Source organism: Zalophus californianus, chromosome 5, assembly GCF_009762305.2.
Source record: "Zalophus californianus isolate mZalCal1 chromosome 5, mZalCal1.pri.v2, whole genome shotgun sequence".
NCBI classification, from domain to species: domain Eukaryota; kingdom Metazoa; phylum Chordata; class Mammalia; order Carnivora; family Otariidae; genus Zalophus; species Zalophus californianus.
In genome coordinates this window covers 133,373,566-133,395,895 of record NC_045599.1, presented here as the reverse complement: position 1 = coordinate 133,395,895, position 22,330 = coordinate 133,373,566, and the positions used below count along the sequence as shown (strand labels likewise).

General features: G+C 35.5%; 1 long non-coding RNA gene across 1 annotated transcript in view; it reads left to right on the top strand.

Annotated features, from left to right (window-relative positions):
* The window catches only part of LOC113929641, a 116,635-nt gene extending 113,845 nt beyond the window's left edge, over positions 1-2,790 (top strand). The window contains exons 4-5 of the long non-coding RNA XR_003522271.2: positions 1,146-1,266; positions 2,618-2,790. This is a non-coding gene — a long non-coding RNA (uncharacterized LOC113929641). The remainder of the gene's footprint in view (positions 1-1,145; positions 1,267-2,617) is intronic.
* The last annotated feature ends 19,540 nt before the right edge of the window (positions 2,791-22,330 follow it).

Here is a 22,330-nt window from a genome sequence, read left to right as displayed (position 1 = left end):
TTAACCATCTGAGCCACCCAGGCGCCCCAGGATAGAAACTTTTTAAACACTTAAAAATAATGAAAAAGATATTGGGAATTTCAGAGTCTCCAAGAAGTCTAGATAGAAAGCAATAGTCATTATATGGGAAATAGTCCAAATACACATAGGACTTTGTAACAAAAACAATAATTAAACAAACCAACAAACAAAAGGATACTCAAACTAATACTTCCTATATTCTTAGACCCAGGAGTTACTGTTAAACGTCACAAATACATTTTTGGTGAAATGCTTTTTATAAAATTAAGCTTAATTACATTAAATAAGTCTGTTTTCCCTTATTTCCAGCCTCAAAGAACTCCACCATCTTTATAATAAGACATTTCAGAATATTCTAACCTAAATAGAATTAGTGGAAATATACAAGATAACATTTGTGTAAAAATACTTTCTCACCAGTAAAATCTAGATGATACATATTATGGGATTTTCAGAATGGTCCTAAATTACAGATGCAGAAATTAGCTTTATATACATTATATTAACTAATAATTACAATATTAAACAACACTATAAATTTATGGAATTCAGACTCTCAGTTTACATGTTTGAAGAGCTAAATACAACTAGCTATATGTTTTGGATCTCAGTACAGGAAAAAAAAATCAATTCCAAACCTGTAAGACATTAGTTTGAAATGATTTTTCTTTCTTTATTTTAAGATTCTTAGCACATCTCCTTTTTGTAACAAGAATTGAGTTATGATCTTTTCACATTTTGCATCATAGCATAATTCAGTGCATGGTTTTCAGAACCATAATTCCTAAGCATGTACTTTGCCTACAGATTCACTTGAGAAATCCCATTCTTTTCACATACCCCGCATTAAAACAGGCAGTTTGCTCATACGTACAAATAATGTATTAATAATAATAATGAAAACATCTAAAAAGGAAAGCATTCCAAAGTAGTATTTCTTGGGAAATGAATTAAGTTATCAGAAGGTTGTTAATAAGGACTAAAGTTCTTCATCCTTTACCCTTTCTGGGGAATAAGGCAGTGATAACATGTCTTCTGTGGTTTAAGGATAAAGCTGTATTTTTTTTTTTTTTTTTAAAGAATGTCAAATGAGTCTTACTCTGAGTGATTCTTTGAACTTACAGGATGGTGGTTTGACTTGTAAAGAGATAAAGTCTGTAAAAATAAAGCAGAGAAGACCTTCTTCAGGTATCTCAAGGAAAAATTTGAGTTGTCTGGATAAACTGGTAACTATCTTTGCACCTGGTGAGTAGCAAAAACAAATTTACACTGCAAATGAAATAAGGCAGCAGGGTGTGTGTGTAAACTTTTGTAGTACATAACTTCATGAAAATAACAAGAGTAAGAAATGTAGTGGTATCACAAATAACCAAATTGTCTCCATTGAGGTACTTGATAAGTGCAAAATCACCAATCTGTGTATAGTTATACCGTACAACACTCAAATGTAACATACCAAACTTCCCTTGGGCATAACCATCCTATGCTAAATATGGGCCCATGTGCAGTACAATAATGTAGCTCATGATCTTACTTAGGTTTGGCAAAGCAGAGGCAGTGGCTATTATAGTTTCAAATGATTACCCTGTGAAAAAAATTTTTTAAAGATTTATTTATTTATTTGAGAGAGAGAGTGAAAGAGTGCAAGCAGGGGGAAGGGCAAAGGGAGAGGGAGAGAATCTTCAAACAGGCTCCCCTCTGAGCACAGAGCCCAACACAAGTTTTGATTCCAGGACCCAGAGATCATGACCTGAGCCAAAATCAAGAGTCGTGTGCTTAACCGACTGAGCTGCCTAGGTACCCTCCCCCCTTTTTTTTAAGTAGGCTCCATTCCCAGCATGGAGCCCAGTGCAGGGCTTGAACTTAGCTCCGTGAGATCAAGACCTGAGCGGAGGGGTACCTGGGTGGCTCAGTCGGTTAAGCACCCAACTCTTGGTTTTGGCTCAGGTCATGATCTCATGGGTCCTGGGATGGAGCCCAGAGTCAAACTCTGTGCTCAGCCTGGAGTCTACTTGAAGATTCTTTCCCTCTACCCCTCCCCCACTCTCTCTCTCTCTCTCTCTCTCTCTCTCCCCCCCGTCTCTCTAATAAATAAATAAATCTTAAAAAAAAAAGTCCTGAGCCAAGATCAAGAGTTGGACACTTAACTGACTGAGCCACCCAGATACCCCAAAAATATTTTTATTTAAAAAGTTTATTCAAAGAAACAGCTTAAACAACTTTCCTTTATAAGATTCAAGTTTATAAGTTTTATAGCTCTAGGAGCTTGTTGATAACATCCAGTCCCAGGACTTACCTTATAGTTTGAGTTAAATGTTGAGATAGACAAAATTCTAAGATAGTTTCCTATGACCCACACTTATATAATCCCTTCCCCATGAGGGGTGGGCAGAACTGTGAATATTATGGAGTATCACTTCTATGATTAGGTTAGTAATCAGCTAACATTTTGTTAGTCAAGTAGAAGATTAATCATGCGACATCTTAAACTAAGGTGAAGTGTCAAGAGAGTCTCCTGTTAAACTTGAGGTAGGAAACAAATGACCAGGTTATGAACTGCACACAGAACTTCACACAGAGGGCCTTTGTTCCACAGCCACAGAGAAATGATTTCTGCCAACACACTGGAAGAGCTTGGAAGAGTACTGAGCCTCAGATGAGACAGCAGCCCCAATTGGTGCCTTAATTTTCACCTGGTGGGAACCTGAACCGAGGAGCCTGCTAACTCATGCCTGGACTCCTGATCCATGGAAACTATGAGATCATATAATTTTCTCAGCTACTAAATGTGTGGTAATTTGTCATATAGTAGTAGAAAAATAACACAGTAGTGTCTTACAAAACAGTAACTGGTGTTCTAAAAATAATTGGTGATAGCAAGAACTAAATTTCTCTCGTAGAATATGGATGAAAAATTTGAATATTTGTAGTTCTTAGATAAGTAACATAACTGAGTAAAGAGAGCAGACTATAGAAGATAGTAGGGAATTGTAGAATGTGTGCTGAATTGAAGGATCAACTCCACTTCAGCAAGTGGCCGTGATGTTAAATGTGACCAAATATTACATTTTTTAAAACAAACCAAAGAAATCTAGGTTTTTGTTTTTTTTCTTTGTTTATGATATGAAATCAGTTTGCAACATGCCCCACTCCCAGGGGGATAAATCTGTGTGGACCAAACAGAAGTCAACAGGATAGCATTTTGTAAACTGTGGTATAAAGTTTAAGAGTAAATATATTGGCTTAAGTTCTCCTTTTTAAAATCATCTTTGTGAATGTTTGTCCATATGTAAACGCTTCTACTTTCTGTCTCATTCAGTTATTTTTTCCCTCTACATTCATTCATTGAAATAATCATTGAGTGTCCGCTATGCCACAGAGGCTATTTAATACATAATGTACAAAGAATAAAAAAAAAAAATCCCAACCTATATGAGGTTTATTTCTAGCAACATTATACATGGAAAAAATAATTAAAATGTATACAATGTAAATGTTAATAAGACCTATAAGGGGAAAAAAACAGTGAAGAAATTATGGAGAGATGGGTGGTGGGGTGGAGGAAGACTGTTTCATGTGCTTGTACTTTATTCCAGGCAGTTTCCTATGTGCTAGACCAACAGCATACAGTATAGGGTATTAAGGAAACATGCAGGAATGCCAGAAGGAGACTTTGAAAGTTCCTAAAATGTGTACAAGCTTTCAAATATTTGCTAGGCATTTTAATTAAATAACCTGTAAGTGTCCTTTTACCCTTCTGAGCTCCGGTGATTTAAATTGAAGATCCCCTGTGGTCTCAAAAGGAAAATCTTTTCAAATTCTGTATGAGAATTCAACCTATAAAACTTGGGATCTCCACAACATTCCATGAATCCTTTGGGAAGTAATTGTCCCCATGAACTTTCATTTGAAGTCATGTCTAGAAAGACTTTTGATATGTGTAAAACACGGAGACTGTTTGGTTCTGAGTTTTGCAACTTTTCTAGAAGTACAAGAGTTCTAAAAATCTCCATTTTCAGCATCACTAGCAAAGGTGACCTTAGATGCTTCAAATATGTTCTCCTGAAGTTGGAGCCACACATAAAGTTAGCAGCCTTTAAGCTGTGGTAGGGAATGAGGGGATAGAAAGGCTCTAGTCGTGGTGGAGTAAACAGTCACTCCAGTAAGGAAAGGATCACACCCAGAAAGGAACCTGCTGTATCTAGGATGACGATGGAACAGGGTTTAAGTACTAGTAAAATTCAATAAAGAAGGCACAGAGTTTGCCAGAGTGACCTAAACATGTCAGTTTTCAGAAAGCTCTACTAAAAGTTGACAAAAATAAATTCAGTGCTTCTCTCCTTAGAAATCAAAGGCTGTGTCTCTTGGTGGTGATGGTGCCCATGAAGTAGTCTGAGAAGGAAGAAAGGAAGCTCAGGAGCTGCCCCAGCTCCTCTGCTCCAGGTTGGCTTCTTCGTGTCAGAGTTGCTACACAAATTTTGGAGGTATAAAGAAACATTCTCTACTGTAGCAATAAAAGAGGAAGCCATAGAGTGGCAAAACTTGAAAGCTTTCTTTCCTACTCCATTCCTTCCTGAGGAACCTCTTGAATTAGTTCAAGCAAATTCAATTAATTAAAATTTGAGTAACAAAAAATGGGGTGTACTTTCAATAAAGATAGAGTTATATGGACAAAAATTTGATGAGGAAAAAATACAAAGTGAATTTGTTTTTGTCCCCTATACACTGCTTTCAAAGTGCTTAGCAGTAAATGAATTGCAAGTTAAGTGACTGCTAATCATAAAATTCTTTTTTTAGAGATATTTTATAGTATTGTAACCATGTTAGAAGTTATCATGTGTTTGTCTCTCAATTTAACAGTTGTTTATGCTTTCTAAAACACTTTCTGTATCTTCTATAAATATCTGATGTTTTCTGACCCCAGAAGCAAAGAGGAAATTATTGGTCTGTTGAAAGAAAAAAACAGAAGGCTGAGTTAAATTGCTTTTCTAAAGGACAACACAAAGTAATTACATAGTAAGGGGTTAAGATCTGGAACAAATTTAGCAGGATATAATGGTTAAATGTTGCCCTCTAAAACCTACAATATTGGGGATTAAGATAAAAGTAAGCCATTATCTATAATTCGTCATTTTTCAGAAAATAAATTAATGCTTTTTTAAAGCTATTACCTGGGTACAACTGTTAAATTTTCTTTCCCTGTTAAAAAAAAAAAAAAAATGAGTGCCAAAGATGGTCAGTAGAAATAGGCTATCTCTTTCTTTTCTTTATGTAATTTTACAGGGTGAAACTTTAAATATTGTTTCAACCTTCTTTTACCTGGAGTTGAGTATGCACATAATGAAATAGTACATTTGGATTGATTTCACCGGTTAACTTGGTGAAATTGCCAGTTGTTCTTTGTCTTTGAATTCAGACTGATTTGTCAGCTGTTGTCTTACAAGTTGAAACTTTTTACTGTGAAGAGATCAAAACTGTCTTTCCTTTATGTTATTTCAGTTCTTATTAGTAAAATACATTCAGTTCATATGCCATCTTCTTCTCAGAGGTATGTCTACCTTTCTCATCTTTCCTCCCAGGGACAGTACCCTCATGATGGTAGAGGTAAAGACTGTGGTCCAAAACTGTGTCTTTGTTGAATTTGCTGCACAGTGGATGGTCAGAACTGCATCCTTGTGATTTTTGCAGTGAGGAGTCTCGTAGTGTGACCATTATTACCATTTCTTTTGGATATCATCTTAGTACTCACAGCAGAAGTCCAGGTGCTTGCTGTTTTCCTTCAAACATGAGGTTTCCATATTTTGTGGCTTCCATGACCTCATATTAGCGAGCAGCCACTAGTTCTCTCTGCACAGTTGCGTCCTTTGTGTGGCACACCTGTCTCTTTTACACCAAATGGAGCCTATGGGAGATCAAACTACTAGTTGATACTTATTAATTAGTCTCCATCTTAAACTCCTGCTTTTCTGTTACTCCAACACTGCTGGATGCAGTGGGGACATGGAGTCCCAGCTTACATTTTCCTGTGTTTTTTCCTCACCTAACTGGGTGTCTTTGAGTACTATAGTCATTTTATTTGTTTTATTTCCAAACTCTCTCCATCCTGCTATACATTTCCTCTTTTGCTTTGCTTTTGGAAACATCCTGTATGTTAGGGTTTCCCTTTTCTGTTTAGTGCCACATTGAGATCAACTAACTCAGACCTAACGGTGAAATAACTGCAAAGAAAAAAAGAATCAACTGATTATAGCAATTTTCTAACACATCAGAATTCACTATTTCAACAAGATTCCCCAAGTAAACTTCAAATTTTCACACCTCACCTCAAGATTATTAGGCTCTAATAATCCATTCTTTCCTATTGCAGTAGGTTGCAGTGCCCAATTCCTGAATTTAATGGTAAGGGATTGAAATGGAGCAGAAACACACAAAAATAGAAGAAAAATATGAATGTCATTATAATACATTATGTAGTCAGGGAATAAAAGTTATTAGCCATGTTTTCTCTTAAATTTAATTTACTTTTCTTGAGTCACGCATCTTAATCAACCCAGTTTAAGTAATTATCAGATAACATCTGAGCAGGCTCAATAACTCAGGATTTAGAAAGGCAATACAGAATTTGTTAAGAATGACAATTATGATTAGGTAATAAACGATATACAATTTACTAATGACTAACAAAGACCCAAATTAATAAATGTCAAATTAAAATTTTATACATGTGGTCTCTGCTAATAGCATAAAATCCTTAAACACTAGAGAATTGCTAAAACTCTTTGGTAAGGGTGGATATAAATATTGGTTTAATCGGGATCCTCTCCTTTTGTTGTTTTGAGTTGCAGTATTTATTGAACTTTTGAACCCCTTTTATTCAAATCTCATCTGTTGATTCATATCTGTTCTTTCTTTTTGTTAACACTAATCTGTCCTCATTTACATAGAGTGCGTACTCTACATATACTATGTTCAATTGCTAATTTTCTAGAATGAAAAATGTTCTTTTCCTTCTAGTTAATATGCAATTATTTTCATTCAATGCAGAATAAAAGGAGATCGGGTACTTTAGATCAGTCCAAAACCTGAAAACTACTAACTGCAACTGCCTCTTACCTAGGAAGTTATGCATCTATCTTCCCCACAATTGTTCAAATAAACCACAGTGACTTACTGGACTGGCCTGGATCTCTGTCTTTTTATGGCTCTCTGATCTGTTATTTAAAAGGAATCCCATTGCAGACAGTCTTTTTGCCCTAAAATGTTTGTAGTAAAAGCAGTATTTAATATTCTCTCTGGCTCCAGAGGCTGAGTTAGATTGTTCAGATTGCTTGCCTACATTCTGACATTAAATGCCTATTGTAATTTGGCAAATATCTAACATTTGGAATACTCTCATTTTTATACTTGTTTGTCTAGAGAAGTATATTTGAGCTTATATGGCAGTGATACTATTAATAATTGAAGCTTTCAATTAGTCAAATATATATTGCATACTAGATGGAAACATACTTTAGGTTTATATATTTGCTTTTTTCATTCAGTTCTTTTGATGTCATGTACAATGCATGGAATGGAATTCAGATATTTTCTGTGAATTTATATTTAGGCTCACAAACAACATAGTGCGTAGTTACCATTTTCAGAAAAAAATTGACAAGTTTGTGTTTGAAATTGTCTTTTTTCCTGTTTGAAATTCTAAAACTTTCTTTTTATTTCATTTATTTGTGTTTTCCAAATGAAAGAGGATATAGCAAATGTAAAACAAAGAAGCAGTAATAATTGAAATATATCATTCATATATCAATTCCTAAAATTAAGTTTTGATAGTGTCACATCTAAAATTGTGACCTGGCAGTTTCTGGAATACTTATTTAAATTAGTAGTTGTCTGAAAAATATTCTGTGCTAATAAGTAAGTGTTCCACAAATAAAAATAGTGCCAAATCACCTTTTAGTTAGTCATTAATTACCATTAATACATTTATTTAAGGGGACAGGGTCATCTAAAAACAGCTAGGAAGTATTCTGAAGCTAGTGACAGCTAGTGATGACTCACAATTAACATCATGCCCTGAAAGTTATTCATTCAATTTATATTTGACTAGAAAAACACTTTTAAAATTGGCTAAGACAGTTAAGCGTCTGCCTTCAGCTCGGGTCATGATCCCAGAGTCCTGGGATGGAGTCCCGAATCAGGGCTCCCTGCTCAGCAGGGAGCTTGCTTCTCCCTCTGCCTGCCGCTCCCCCCTGCTTGTGTTCTCTCCTTTTCTCTCTCTGTCTCTGACAAATAAATAAAATCTTTAAAATAAATAAAATGTGATTTTTACTTTCTTCATTTAAATTAATCCAAAATGTTGTGACAGTGGAAATTCCTAAAGTGTTAAAAAATTAGTGGAAGTGCGCCTGAAAGTATGAACTGCCTTGAAGACCAGTTTATGTACAAAGACTGTTTCAGAGATTCATCAGATATCTATCTATCCAAATAAGTTTCACATAATTTCTTGTTATAGGGTTACTTTAAATCAAATCTTTAAACCAAACTGCATAGTCTGTGAGATCCACATACAATAATTCCAAGAGATTATTTTCTAAATTTTGTTATTCTCTGTTATGCAGCAGTTTATTGGTTACCTTGCAATGAGACAGAAATTCTGCAGCAAAATGATTCTTGCATGAAATGGAATGCTAAAGCATATTGTGGAATAAAAGAATTCCTATAAATGTTTAAATAAAAATTTTATTGTTACAGAACATTTTGCCCATATTAACATCTGTTCCTGTTTGGGGAGATTTTCTTCTTGGCAAGGTAGGACCTTATCCGTCCAATGGTTCTCAACCAGAATGTGTGGAGGGCCGCTCAAAGAGTTCATCACTCTGCACCTGTTCAGGCTGCACAGCCCAATTTTGAACTGCAGAGTGAAAGCAGAATAATACACACAAGGTGCTGTAATTCTGCAAAAAGGAATCATTTTATGTGTCTCTTGTTGACAAAATTCATGAATACCCCACATAAGGTGATAGTAAAAAGAAAAATCATTGGATTTATCATTGCAGTCTTTAAATCTTTAGAAAATTCTAACAGCACTATATGGTCCTAAAGTGAACCTGTAAGTATAATTAATTATTAACCCAAGTTAAATGCTTCATATACCATATTTTTTACTTACTCAAATCAGTCATCTTATGACAGACTACCTCATCTATCTGTTAGGGAATGCTGGTTGCAGTTCCCAGCAACTTCTTATAAGTCATTTAACTGTAGATTCCTGATCAATTTTGTTTCCCTCTTTAATACTGTGGCCTGCTGGAATCAAGGACAGAATGTGAGTCAGAATTCAGGAATCCAAAGGGACCTTATTTATTAGTATCTCTGTCCTGGGAGATGGCACATAAAAGGCTAATTGGGCTCAGAGTCTGAGGAAACAAAGTTACACTCTTATAAAGTGCAGATTTACACAATTCCGTGGATTCTCAAAGGATACCTTGGACCTACAAAAGGCTCTGTACCTAAAACACTCTCCTTTTCCCACATCATTCTGCTTATCCACATAGTATGAGAAAACCACTGTTTTATTTATTTTCTTAAAATATTTTATCTTGAAAAAGTGTAGAAATTCAGGAGAAAAGCAAAGTTTGGTTTATTCGAGAAGGAATTTGGCTCCTACAACCCTATTTAAACTGCCAATCTTTGGGAACTACACAATGGTTAGCAAATAATACAGTGAATTCAGATATTCATGAACAGGGCCAATAAATTACAAATTTAAAAAATGAAATCACTCATTAGGTTTCTCTAGCTTCCAAAAAATCTTAGAATTTATCTTTAATTCTATTCAAGCAGAAAAGTGAGGTAACCAGTAGGAACATCCAGGAAGAGTTACAGAAATCTGAATATTGCTACTGCCAAGATTTACTTTTAATAAAATTTGCTGAAGGCTGAGTTTTACAAAATTCCCATTATACAACCTTGAAACTTGGAAATCCATCTGGATGTTGGTTTTGAGCCCAGGTGTCTCTCAGAAATGAAATGATTCGTTACTTAGGATAGCTAATCCCCTGCCAATAAAAGCAGTACCTGTGTTGGTGATGGGGGTCTAGGAGGTACCACTAAAAAAATATATCATTGGGAAATCATGTCTTTCAGTAGATGGAAAATATAAATCTCATGTGGAGAGAAGCTTGATAGTGTTGTACCCAAAGCATCGTGCCTGTGCATTTTCCCATCTGATCTATACTTTTAGCGGTTTTGTGTTGTCATTATTATTATTGGATAAATGAATTGATGCTAGAAAACACTTATATTTTAACAAACATATAGTATTAAAAAATAATTGTGTAAAAAGTATGTTTAATTATAATTGAATTTTTTTTACATATCAAATATTTATATTTCTTATATTACTGTTGGGTCAAGGAGTTGGTTTAATCTATAATTATAAAAGTATTTCTGGAGAACTCCATGCCCCTGGTCTCTAGCATTCACTCAAATCCTGTTGACATCACACTGTGGAGCTGACAGCAATTTTGTGCAAATATGAAACTAGCATTAATAATCATTCTTTACTGAAAAAGAAAAAAAATAATCATTCTTTGCCAGCATACCCAAAATTCTTCAATAGATCATTATTGCAAAAAGACCTCCAATTCGAATTATAGTGCTGTTTTAGTATCTTGAAGCAAAAATATCTACCAGTGTAGCACTCTGTGATTTAAAAAACATTTTCAGAGGCACCTGGGTGGTTCAGTCGTTAAGCATCTGCTTCGGCTCAGGTCATGATCCCAGGGTCCTGGGATCAAGCCCCGCATCAGGCACCTGCTCGGCGGGAAGCCTGCTTCTCCCTCTCCCACTCCCCCTGCTTATGTTCCCTCTCTTGCTGTGTCTCTCTCTGTCACATACATAAATAAAATCTTAAAAAAAAATAAAAAGCATTTTCAGATGAATTATTGTATTTTTTTCATAATTATACAAGAAGCAAACAGTATAAGAATTATATAATCATTTAAATAAAAATCAATAATTGAGGACACCAGGGCTCACAGTTACTAATTACATGAACCACATCAGTATTCCTTTTTTGTTTTTAAACATTTTATTTTTAAATAAATTATTTTTAAATAATCTCTGCACCCGATATGGATCTTGAACTCACAACCCCAAGATCGAGAGTCACATGCTCTACTTACTGAGCCAGCCAAACATCCCGACATCTGTATTCCTTAATGCAAGATTTAGAAGAGTGTCCCTACCATTCTATCAGTTCTAGACTAAATCATGTTACTTCCCAGTGATGGAAAAATAGCTATAACTATGGAGATACATAAATGGTTAACAATAAAAAAACATAGTTTGTGTTGCATAAAATAATAAAGATTTTCAGTATTTCTATTTCATTTTTATGTGCACTAATGACGTTATGTATTTATTCAGCATAATCTTCATTTACAGGTGAATAGGTGAGGACACTCTCTTTTCATATGCCTCCTTTATTTTCTGCAACATTCACTTTATGGTCTGCTACCTTTGAAAACATACGGCTGTTCTGGGCACTTTCATCACTACTTCCCTTTCGGAAAGCTATCAACTGTAATTTTTGAAGACTGTATGGTCTTCCTGTTACTCCATATCATGTTAATGCATATCATGATTCCCTGCTATTAGACAAATTCATAAAATCTTTGGGTATTGCTGAGGTCAAATATTTCTCTAACATATATTTTTATCCAGTAATTTAGAAGCATCATTCCATTTATTGTATAGCTTGCTTTATGTAATTATAAATTATATAAATTTATACATTATATAAATTATAATTTAAATAATACTAATTAATAACTAATTATAAAATAGAGTGAATTTTAATTTTGCTGAGGCATTTTGAAAGCATATATTTGCAACAAAATCTCACATTTATTGATGTGTGTGTGTGTGTGTGTGTGTGTGTGTTTTGTACAATGGCTGTTTTATAGGATTATTTTTCTTAAGTTAACTTAAGGTTTTAATTTTATTGAAAACATGTTGCAAGAATATTTTGTTCTTTAATTATGTAACTGACACAAGCATCCCAAATGAATCACTCATGTGTCCACATGTCTGACAAGTTTTCTAATGAGTACTTAAGGAATCAGTTTATGTGGGAATTTGTTGGAAGAAGAATAAGATAAATTTTTGGTCCATTAGGTTAAAATGAGATTGAGTAGTAAACATGTCACCTGTCTTAGATTGTAGACATGGATGAAACTGTCCTTCTCATAATTTTAAGGGTGTTCCATTTCCCTGAGAAAATTTATAAGACAAGATTCCAAGCAGCACTCTTTCATGGGTAAAAAGAGACACATTGCACACTGTGTCATAGAACATCAAATGGGCTGGCAGAAGGACAAAGAAAATCATCAAGGGTATCCAGGAAAGGTGATAACAATCACTAAACTTGCACAGTGGGAAAAGATGGAGCAGGGATGTTAAATAGCATTAGAGGAAAGATACTAAGTCAGAAAACCAGGTATGAGTAGACTTTTTATAAGGTAGAACTAAATCAGGTTTTGATCCAGAATTTTACAATGCAGTTAGAATTCTGGTTCCTTTTCAATTCTTTGTTTCTCTGAGTTTTGGGTTTAGTTTGAGGCTGGTACCCCTTATGATAGCAAAAATGGCTCTGTGAATTTTAGTCCTTAAAACACCGTATCAATCTGTCCCTAGAATAATTCCTACTTCTCAGAAAATGATTGAAACTTACTATGATTCAACTAGATAAGGTCAGATGCATACCCCATAAAAATGCAGTGTTGTCAGGTAAGTGGACAATTCTCATTAACTTAACCTAGGTAAAGGACTTCACACCTTGAACTAGGAGTGGAGGAGTTTTTCTGGAAGATGTTTAGTTCCTAAAGTAGATTGGAGAGGGCGGGCATCAAGAAGACAAAGAGGTTCATTGTTGCTAAGAGGGCAACCATCAGTTATCTACTATATAATCTCATAAGGTTGTTGTAAAAATTAAATGAGATAATGCACATAGAATCATTTACACAATATGTGGTCATTATTAAGCAATTCTTTTTCAGTGGTGATGATGTGATATTCTTAGGATGTGAATTTACAATATAGAAATGCATTTGGGAAGCTAAATCAACTTCTAGGTAACTTGGGACTTAAGTAAGTATTGGTATCTAATTCTGGCTTCCTTCCTAACTTAATATAGAAAACACTGATTTTATATGAAAATAAGGGCTATAACACATCTCTGTGCTGGAAGTATATGTTGGGAAATGTTAATGCGCTCATCAACAATTTAGAAAACTATTTGCCAAGGAAGACTATCTGAAAGAAGAGCTAATCTGATCTGCAATTATTCCCAAATGCTTCTAAGAAGTGCATAGAAGATACGAGATACTACACTAACCCTTTTATAAAGTGAGTGAGTAGTAGTAAAAGCCATGGGGCAGCTCTTCAGTGATGGGGTACACATGGGCAGTGCACTGATATCAGTGCCATACCAAGCAAGGATATTGTGTCTCATCTTTATCACACGAAGGGGATCAATTAAAAAAAAAAAAAAGTACCAGTTAGCTGTTAGCAGGTATGCAAAACTTTAAATAGTTTTTCATCATAAAAATAATTGTTATGCCTTAAACATCCCTGGAAAGAGTTCTCTACTTATTCCTCTTAGCTAGTTCTCTGAATTGGCAAAATTAAATTACCCTGTACTTTAACATTTTCTTTATTCTTTACCTAGTCCTGAATGATTTGTTCAGTAATGAGATCACTAACAAACTTCATCTCAATTTTAAATACTGATCAAGCAGAGCATTTCCTTTGAAAGAATAAATAAATAAAAGAATATGATGCATGAAAATATTGTTTCAAAATAAAAATCTCTGAGGAAGTAGATTAATAGTTGAATTAATGCAAAAGTTGGGGTGTTTAAGAAAGTTTTATAATTTTTGTTATAAAAATGTAAAAGAACTTCTCATAAAAAGAAAAAAAATAAAATCAGAGAATAATAGTATGAGAATCAGAAATATGACCAGTGCATTAAATACACTTTGGACATGGTGAATAATTAGTGTAATAATGAAACAAATCAAAGTAGTGAAGTTACAAATATTGTTAATTTTTTTTTCTGAAAGGAGAGGTATTTTCAATAAAGCAAAATAAGAAGAGGAAGAATGATACAGCAAAGCTGAAATTTGTGTAATAGTACTTTAGAAGGAAGTAGATTACAAGAATCAAAATAACTTTTATAAAGAGTATTTATAATTTTTTTTTAAATAAACATTTATGATGAGGAAGCAAATAAACTAAACTTGTGTTTTCAAATTTTAAAAAAACCTCAAAAACAGCAGGGGAATATAAATGAAATGTGACTCCAAAATTTTGTAAATCTGGTTGTAATGTTTAAATTTCAAAGACAAAGAAAAATTCATTTGCATGTGGAGGAGGAAACGGTTTATAAAAAGGAAGAGGGGTACCTGGAGCTTGGGTGGCTTAGTTGGTTAAGCCTCAGACTCTTGATGTCAGCTCAGGTACCGATCTCAGGTTGTGAGATTGAGCCCCTTGGTGGTGGGGGTGGGTGTCAGTGTTCAGCGGGGAGTCTGCTTCTCTAGCTCTTCCCTCTCCCTCTGCCCTTACCTGTGGGTGTGCATGCATCTTTTCTCTCTTTCTGTCAAATAAATCTTAAAATAAAAAGGAAGAAAGTTATAAGGATGTGAGCAAACACAGAGGATCGGATTGTCAAATCAGATTCATACAAATCAGTTATAACCCAGGATTACACTTTACCCAATAACATGAAAGGCAGATAAAGAGGCTCAGATAGAGCTGGGAGCTTTGGAGGCATTCTGCATATCTCCTGTTCTTTCATTAGGCATACTTTCTTTGTCTCAGAGAGAAAGAAGTTTGAAACTTGTCTGTCCCCTCAAACAAGGACCATTTATTTAGGTTATTGAACATCATTTTATACCAAGATTGCTGAAGGTTTTATATAATATTTTCAGGGAATCATGTATGCCTAAATCCCTGGATTTTAGCTGTGTTAACTGTAAGGAATACTAAGCCAAGGATATTGGGCTAAGAGTTTTAATCAACAAGGACTCTCTTTCCTTCTAGACAATACTCATAATCTCCTTAGGAGGCCTTTCAGTTAACATCAGGTCACCTGCCTCTTTCCCCAGTACATTCCTCCAGTATTCAGGACAGGGATGAATCACAATCTAGCTGCATTAAATCTTTCCTCCCGTTTGTATTCCTCTCAGTTTAATATCCCCTTGCTATATATATATTTTTCAGTTTTCTTTTTATATTTGTCATACAAAATTTTCTCCAAAATCTTTTTATAGAATGATAAGCCAATTAGTAATCAAAAGACCACTGAGATTTAACTCTTTCAATGGGAAATAATAACTTCGCCTACAAACGGTAATTTTGACTATATACCTTCTACCTTCTCCCTAATTCAGACTTTCTAGCTCAGCAGATTGTACAATTTGCTATAAAACTAATAATAACAGTACATTCACTAGAAATTGCTCTTGGCCCCTACTCCCAGGCATATAACATGGGTTTTTGACAAAGAATCATAGAACTGTCTCTGCTGCTTGGTAATGGAGCTGATTCACAATTAGCTTTAATGAGGCTAGATGCGGTAAATTTATGACCCAACCTCAAGTATCTCTGGAATACACACTGTCAAGAATAAAGTTATGGATATGATGTTTCAGGGCATCAGCCTACTTGGAATGCTTATTTAATCTTGGGCCTGGGAACACTAGACCAGGAAAACAAAAAAAAATTGTGTTGAGGAGGCAAAGTTACAGAGGTATGCAATTACATCCTCCAACAACCAGATTTTAAAAACCTTCCTTTCATAATTCAACCTCAAGGCACATTAACAAAAATAGCTAAACTTTTTACAAATTTATATATATGTATATATGTGTGTAAATATGATATATATATTACTGAAGTATAGTTGACACACAATGTTACATTAGTTTCAAACGTACAACATAGTGAGTCAATAAGTCTGTACATTATGCTATGCTCACAAGTGTAGTTACCATCCATCACCATGCAACTCTATTACAGTACTGTTGATCATATTCCCTATGCTGTACCTTCCATCCCTGTGATTTAATTCATTACATAACTAGAACACTATCTCCCACTTCCCTTCACCCATTTTGCCCATCCCCTACCCCCCTCCCCTCTGGCTACCATCAGTTTTTTCTTTGTATTTATGGGTTTGTTTCTACTTTTTTTTTAAGTAGCAGGTTATTTGCATTTTTTATTCTATTTTCAATGAGGTCACTGTTCTAGATGCAGTAAGATTTATGGAATATCCATGTAATACTATCTTTTTTGTGCATTTATATAAATTGATAGTTGTGAATTATTCACCTTGATGTATTTTGATCAAACGGAATTCATCCGGGGCACTTGGATGTCTCAGTCAGTTGCACTCCTGACTCGTGGTTTTTCCTCAGGTCATGATCTCAGGGCTGTGAGATGGAGCCCCATGTCAGGCTCTGCACTCAATGGGGAGTCTGCTTGAAAATTCTCTCCCTCTGCCCCCCCAATAAATAAATAAATCTTGAAAAAAAATTCATCCAGGTAGGCCAAATTGACAGTTTGCTACTGAAGACCTTAAATTGCCTTCTTCAAGGCTGGTTCTGTTACAGCATAAGGCTAAGGTTGAATAGGCATCATTCTGGTTACATGAGGCTAGAAGAGAAATTGGAGAGTTTTGTTTACAGTTGCTTTATTTTTTTTTTCCTTTCTAGAGTTGGGGGGGGGAGAGAGAGAGTGAGCACCGGGGGGAGGGGCAGAGGGAGAGGGAGAGAGAGTCTCAAGCAGACTCGAAGCCCAGCAGAGCCCATCACAGGGATTGATCTCATGACTCTGAAATCATGACCTGAGCCAAAACGAAGAGTTGGACGCTCAACTGACTGAGCCACTTGGGCTCCCCAGCTTATACTGTTTTCAAGTGACACCTTTCCTGTATACATGGGGCACAGTTTTTTGGCACAGTGACCTCTTAGTCTGATTCGTGTCATCTCTTAGTCCATCAGATGCAAAGTCTTAATTACTGACACAACTAGAACCAGGTAGCTACCTTTTGGGATATGACCAAGCATTGGATTTAGACTTAAAATCCTTTCTAAGTCTGCAACTATGTTTTGTTTTTTGTTTTTTGTTTTTTTGTGGGTTTTTTGGTGGTCATCTACATTATCCACTTTACTTCTTCAAATTCCCATAAAGATTTCCATTCATCTTGGGCCTGTTTGCCTAATTATATATAAGTGCTATTGGCTATATCTTAAGATTCTGTGCATACTGTTATAATGCATTGAGAGTGGGACCCTAGTGCTCTTTTTGCTGCTATCTCTCTGTATATTTTTTTACTTTGACCACTAAAAAAATGTGGAGTTGCCCTCCTCCACCAAGATTGTTCCATCTTCAAGGTGTATTGCTACTGATTTCTAAACATCAAAGTGTCCCTTAATCCAGAAGATCTCATCACTGAGTCAGGTGGCCAGCTTTGCCTTGGCTGGGATAGAATCTGGGGCTCTGATCAAAAAGTGATGGGAGCAAAGCTCTTTGAAAGTTTCTCTCCTTTACTGTTTGGGCAGTGAACCAGCCTCCTCCTGAAGGCAGTAAACTCCCCTTGAATTCTGCTCCCTTTAATGTGTTCTTTAACGTAATCCATTTTATGAGTGGGCTTTGCTTCATTGATCCCTCTCTTGTTTATTACTGGAAGGCCATTTCCCCCCAAACTATTGAATGTAGTCTATTATTCTACTTTCATTTCACTCTCAGTAGGAGGCAAGATATTAGCTTTTCATTCAGGCTTTTTCAGATTCTATGGCTTTAATTGAAGCAATAAATTTAGCACGTTATTTGAGAATTATCTGTTATAAATCATGATCCTCAGATCCATAATTGGATTTGAGTTCTTTTGGACGAGGATATAAAGAGTGAATTTGTTAAGGTGTTTGAGGAGCTTGCAGTGGGACTGCAGCTGCTCCCTTCACTAATCACACTTTGATAATAAGCTGTCAAACTTTTAATAGAAAAATTCCATATATTTACTTTTTTTTCACTCCATTTTTAAAAGCTAAATACACAAAACCAACCAGCTGATCAGGCTCTCATTTCCTCACAGGCCTTTTCTATTTTTTTTTTTTAAGATTTTATTTATTTATTTGAGAGAGAGAGAATGAGAGATAGAGAGCACGAGAGGGAAGAGGGTCAGAGGGAGAAACAGACTCCCTGCTGAGCAGGGAGCCCGATGCGGGACTCGATCCCGGGACTCCAGGATCCTGACCTGAGCCGAAGGCAGTCGCTTAACCAACTGAGCCACCCAGGTGCCCTCACAGGCCTTTTCAGGTCCCCTCTTCAGACTCCCTATTTTTTGAAAGGTGTGGATTTTTTTCCCCTAGTTATGCAGTTCTTGTACACAGTAACTGAGCCAATTAAAACCTACAAGGCACCCAAGGTCAAGAAGCCCACCCTATCACTGCATCTATCAACAGCTTTGTCAATGGCATTAATTAAGTTTGTCTCTATTCTATGGTCATCATAAAGACAGTATAAAGTCACTTATATTGTTAACATTTCACCCACGTAGGAAGGATTCCATTTCTGTGTTGGGAAGGGTAGGGTAGGTACCCTTCTCAGGGTAGATGTGCCCAATAGCATTTATCTACTGCTACAGTTTAGCAGGCATATGCCCGGAAATTCCTATCCATAAAAGTTTGCAATCGGTTGAGTATCTGTGTCAATTGAAATAATGCATTTTATTCAGTGGAATAAAAAATTAGTGATACGCCTTCTGAATATTAATTCTAAGTGTATGCCTGTATGACCAGGTTTCTGCTGATACTGTTTTATAAAACAATCCAGGTATTTAAAAGAATACTCTCCTTTGCCTCCAGATATCTGTATATTCTTACAGATAATGGAAGACCTTAATTGAGTAACTTTGTAAGTGAATATCACATGTCACCACAGCCATAAGGCTTTTTAAGCCAAAGTCTTAAGAAGGCTTTCCAGAGATAGGAAAAACTAGTCTTACATACAAATTTTCCCTCAGTTTCATTTCTTCTTCTTTTTATTTTTTAGCCTCAACCAGGACTGTTAGCAACAACCAAGGAATAGAAATTTTGCTATCTTTCTTTCAGTCTTACACTGCCTAAAATTATTTAGCTGGTTCCACTGGATCTCTTTCCTTCAAATTCCACTGATAAGATTGCCCACATGAACTTACCCCATCATTTCCCTCATACAGAGGATGGGTAGGTAGTAATTCTGTCATCAAAGTCTCATTACATTTTTCTCATTCTTACCCTTTTCTTCTAAAAAGTACCCTAGCCATTATGATTTATGAGTCTGTAAAGCAATCCTGTTCACAGTGCCAATGAAAGCTAATACAAAAATTGAATTGTCAGATTTGACTCACACAAATCAGAGACATTACCCAGTATTAAAATTTACTAATAATATGAAATACACAATCATGCAAGAAGCAAAGGCAAACATGGGAGAAATCTGCACATTCTGCATAGTTCCTTGGTACTTGTCTCACAGTGGACACACTTCTCTGGCCCAGTGGGATAGATGAGGTCGCTAGGTGTAATTTGTGGGTCACTTCATGTGAAAGGGAGAGCTTAGGTTATGAAGCATCTTTGTTTTATACCCAGATGATTGTACGGCTTCTGTGACATTTTCTGGCGAGTCATGCTTCATAAATCTATAGATTCAAGGTTGTTTACTATAAGCAATCCTAAAGCATGATAATTCCATTAAGACTAATCCATAGACATTACTCTCCTAGTAAATATCAGAAGTTTATTTATCAGAATATCAAAATATATTTACAAGGTGATAAAACCAAGCCACTGACCAACCTCCTTTTCCCAGGACAACTTTCCCCAGTAAACTTCCCTTATAATTTGGGGAGACAGGGGCACCTGGTTGGCTCAGTCGGTTAAGTGTCTGCCTTCAGCTCAGGTTGTGATCCCAAGGTCCTGGGATCGAGCCCCACATCAGACTCCCTGCTCAGCAGGGAGCCTGCTTCTCCCTCTCCCCCCTCTTTGTGATCTCTCTCTCTCTCAAATAAAGAAATAGAATCTTAAAAAAATAATTTGGGGAGACGTGGATTCCAGAGCAGCTACTTAACTTCTTTACAACCCAGAATGGGTTTGCCCTATTCTGTAACTCTAAAATCTAAAAGTTAACAGGTAACAATGTCAGAAACTTGATAGAAAATGAGTTTGATCTAAGATTCTTAAATCCAACAATATGTGTTAAAAATACAAGAAAAATAATATATATGTAAGCATAGCTAATTAAAAAAATGCTTCACTAAAATTCTTATTTTTTATAAAAATATTCTTCCAGATTTTTTAAACCAATATGCATAAACTAATATCTCCATTTTCTACTTAAACTCTTACATAATTTTTTTTTAAACATTTGATTCCATTTGAGTTTATTCTGGTTTACACTGGTGGTATGGATCCAATTTTAACCTTTTCCAAATGACTTCCTGCTTCCCCAGTATCTTATGAAGTCATCTTAACTCCATTGATTTCAGATGTTCTTTTTAATATATAAAAAGTCTCCATAGTAGGTTGATTCTATTTCTGGATTTCTAGTCTGGTTCATTGGTTTTAATATTCATCGTGAACCAATACAAAATATTCTTTTTATTTTGGAGTGTATTAATCTCTTGGGGCTGCGGTAACATAATATCACAAGCTGGATGGTTTAAGTAACATAAATAAATTTCTCACAATTTTGAGGCTGAGAAGTCCAAGATCAAGTTGCTCCTGGCTGATTCATTTCCTGCTGAGACCTCTCTCCAGGGCTTATAGATAGCCACCTTCTTGCTATGTTCTCATGAAGTCCTTTCTCTGTGCATGTAGGCGATACCAAGACAGACAGACCTGCAGACAGGGAACATACCGGGGAAAGGGAGCTTTCTGGTGTCTCTTTTTATAAGAACACTAATTCCATCAGTTAAAGGCCTTATCCTTATGATCTCATTTAAACTTAATTACTTCCATAAAGTCTGTCTCTCATATAGTCATATTGGAAGTTAGAGCACCAAGGTATGATTTCGTGGGAATACAAACATTTAGTCCATAACATGGAGTTTTATCACATACATATATTTTATTCTCTAGTAGCATTTCTCTCAACCCCTCAACTATAGTACATCATTTTTAGGGTTGTTCTTGCTATTTATTCTTATTTCTTTTCCTATGTGAACACTATAATTAATTTCTCTCATTCACATACACAAACACAAAACTACTTAATATGAAGTAAGTTTACCATAATGAGTAAGGTATTTCACGTATGTGTATATATTTACATTTATATGTATACATGTTTTTATTCCTATAATGAAAAAACAACTTGTTTTCCAGGAAACTTGAACATTTACAAAAACTGTATTAATCTATATTAAATCATTTGTGAAAAAATCACAATATACCATAAAGTAAATATAATAAAATGCAGTATATGATAAAAATCCCACCCAAAAAGGAGATATTTATTTAAAAGAATAATGGATTTCCCACTTAAACATTTTAGGTCAAAGACAAAATAGAAATAGATGGAAAATAATTTTTTAAAACGTTAATGAATATAATAAATACTAGAATTTAAGAGATACAGTAAAGTTAGAGAGTGAAAGAGAATTTCAGTTACCTCCATTTTGACCCCAGTCTTGTACTTTCCAATTGATTAAGTTCTTTTCAGCTTACCTCTTAGCTCAAGCAAAAGACTCTACCAGCAAAGCATCCCCTGGTGGGAACCGAAACTACCCTTTGGACCAATAAAGACCACCTTGATTCAGCAAGGCCCCATGTGATTGACCCCAAGACAGTGATGGGCCTGACCTTTACTGCCCGTTTGTCCTACATTTCCTTATATAAACCTAGGAGTATTTTCAGCACAGTATATTCAACACTTTCAGCACAGTCTTTGAGACTAGTCTGCTGTCTTCCCTGTGTTGGCCTCAATGAAATAAATTCCTTTCTTGTTTCACCACCATTTATTTCTCTGCCTTTGGATTCTGACAGTGGCGAGTGGCTGAATCTGGTCTGTTTGGGACCCCCAAGCCAGGTGCTCTTGACCCCCTGCACCCTGGCTACAAGAGTAGTGTTCAATATTCATATAAACAAAAACAAACCATAGGCCCAAAGTGGTGTTACCTAAGGCTTTAAATCAGTAAACCAAGACTTAAACCTAACCTGTTTCAACCTCTTAAGAAATGGATCGTTTAACTGGATAATATTGGAAT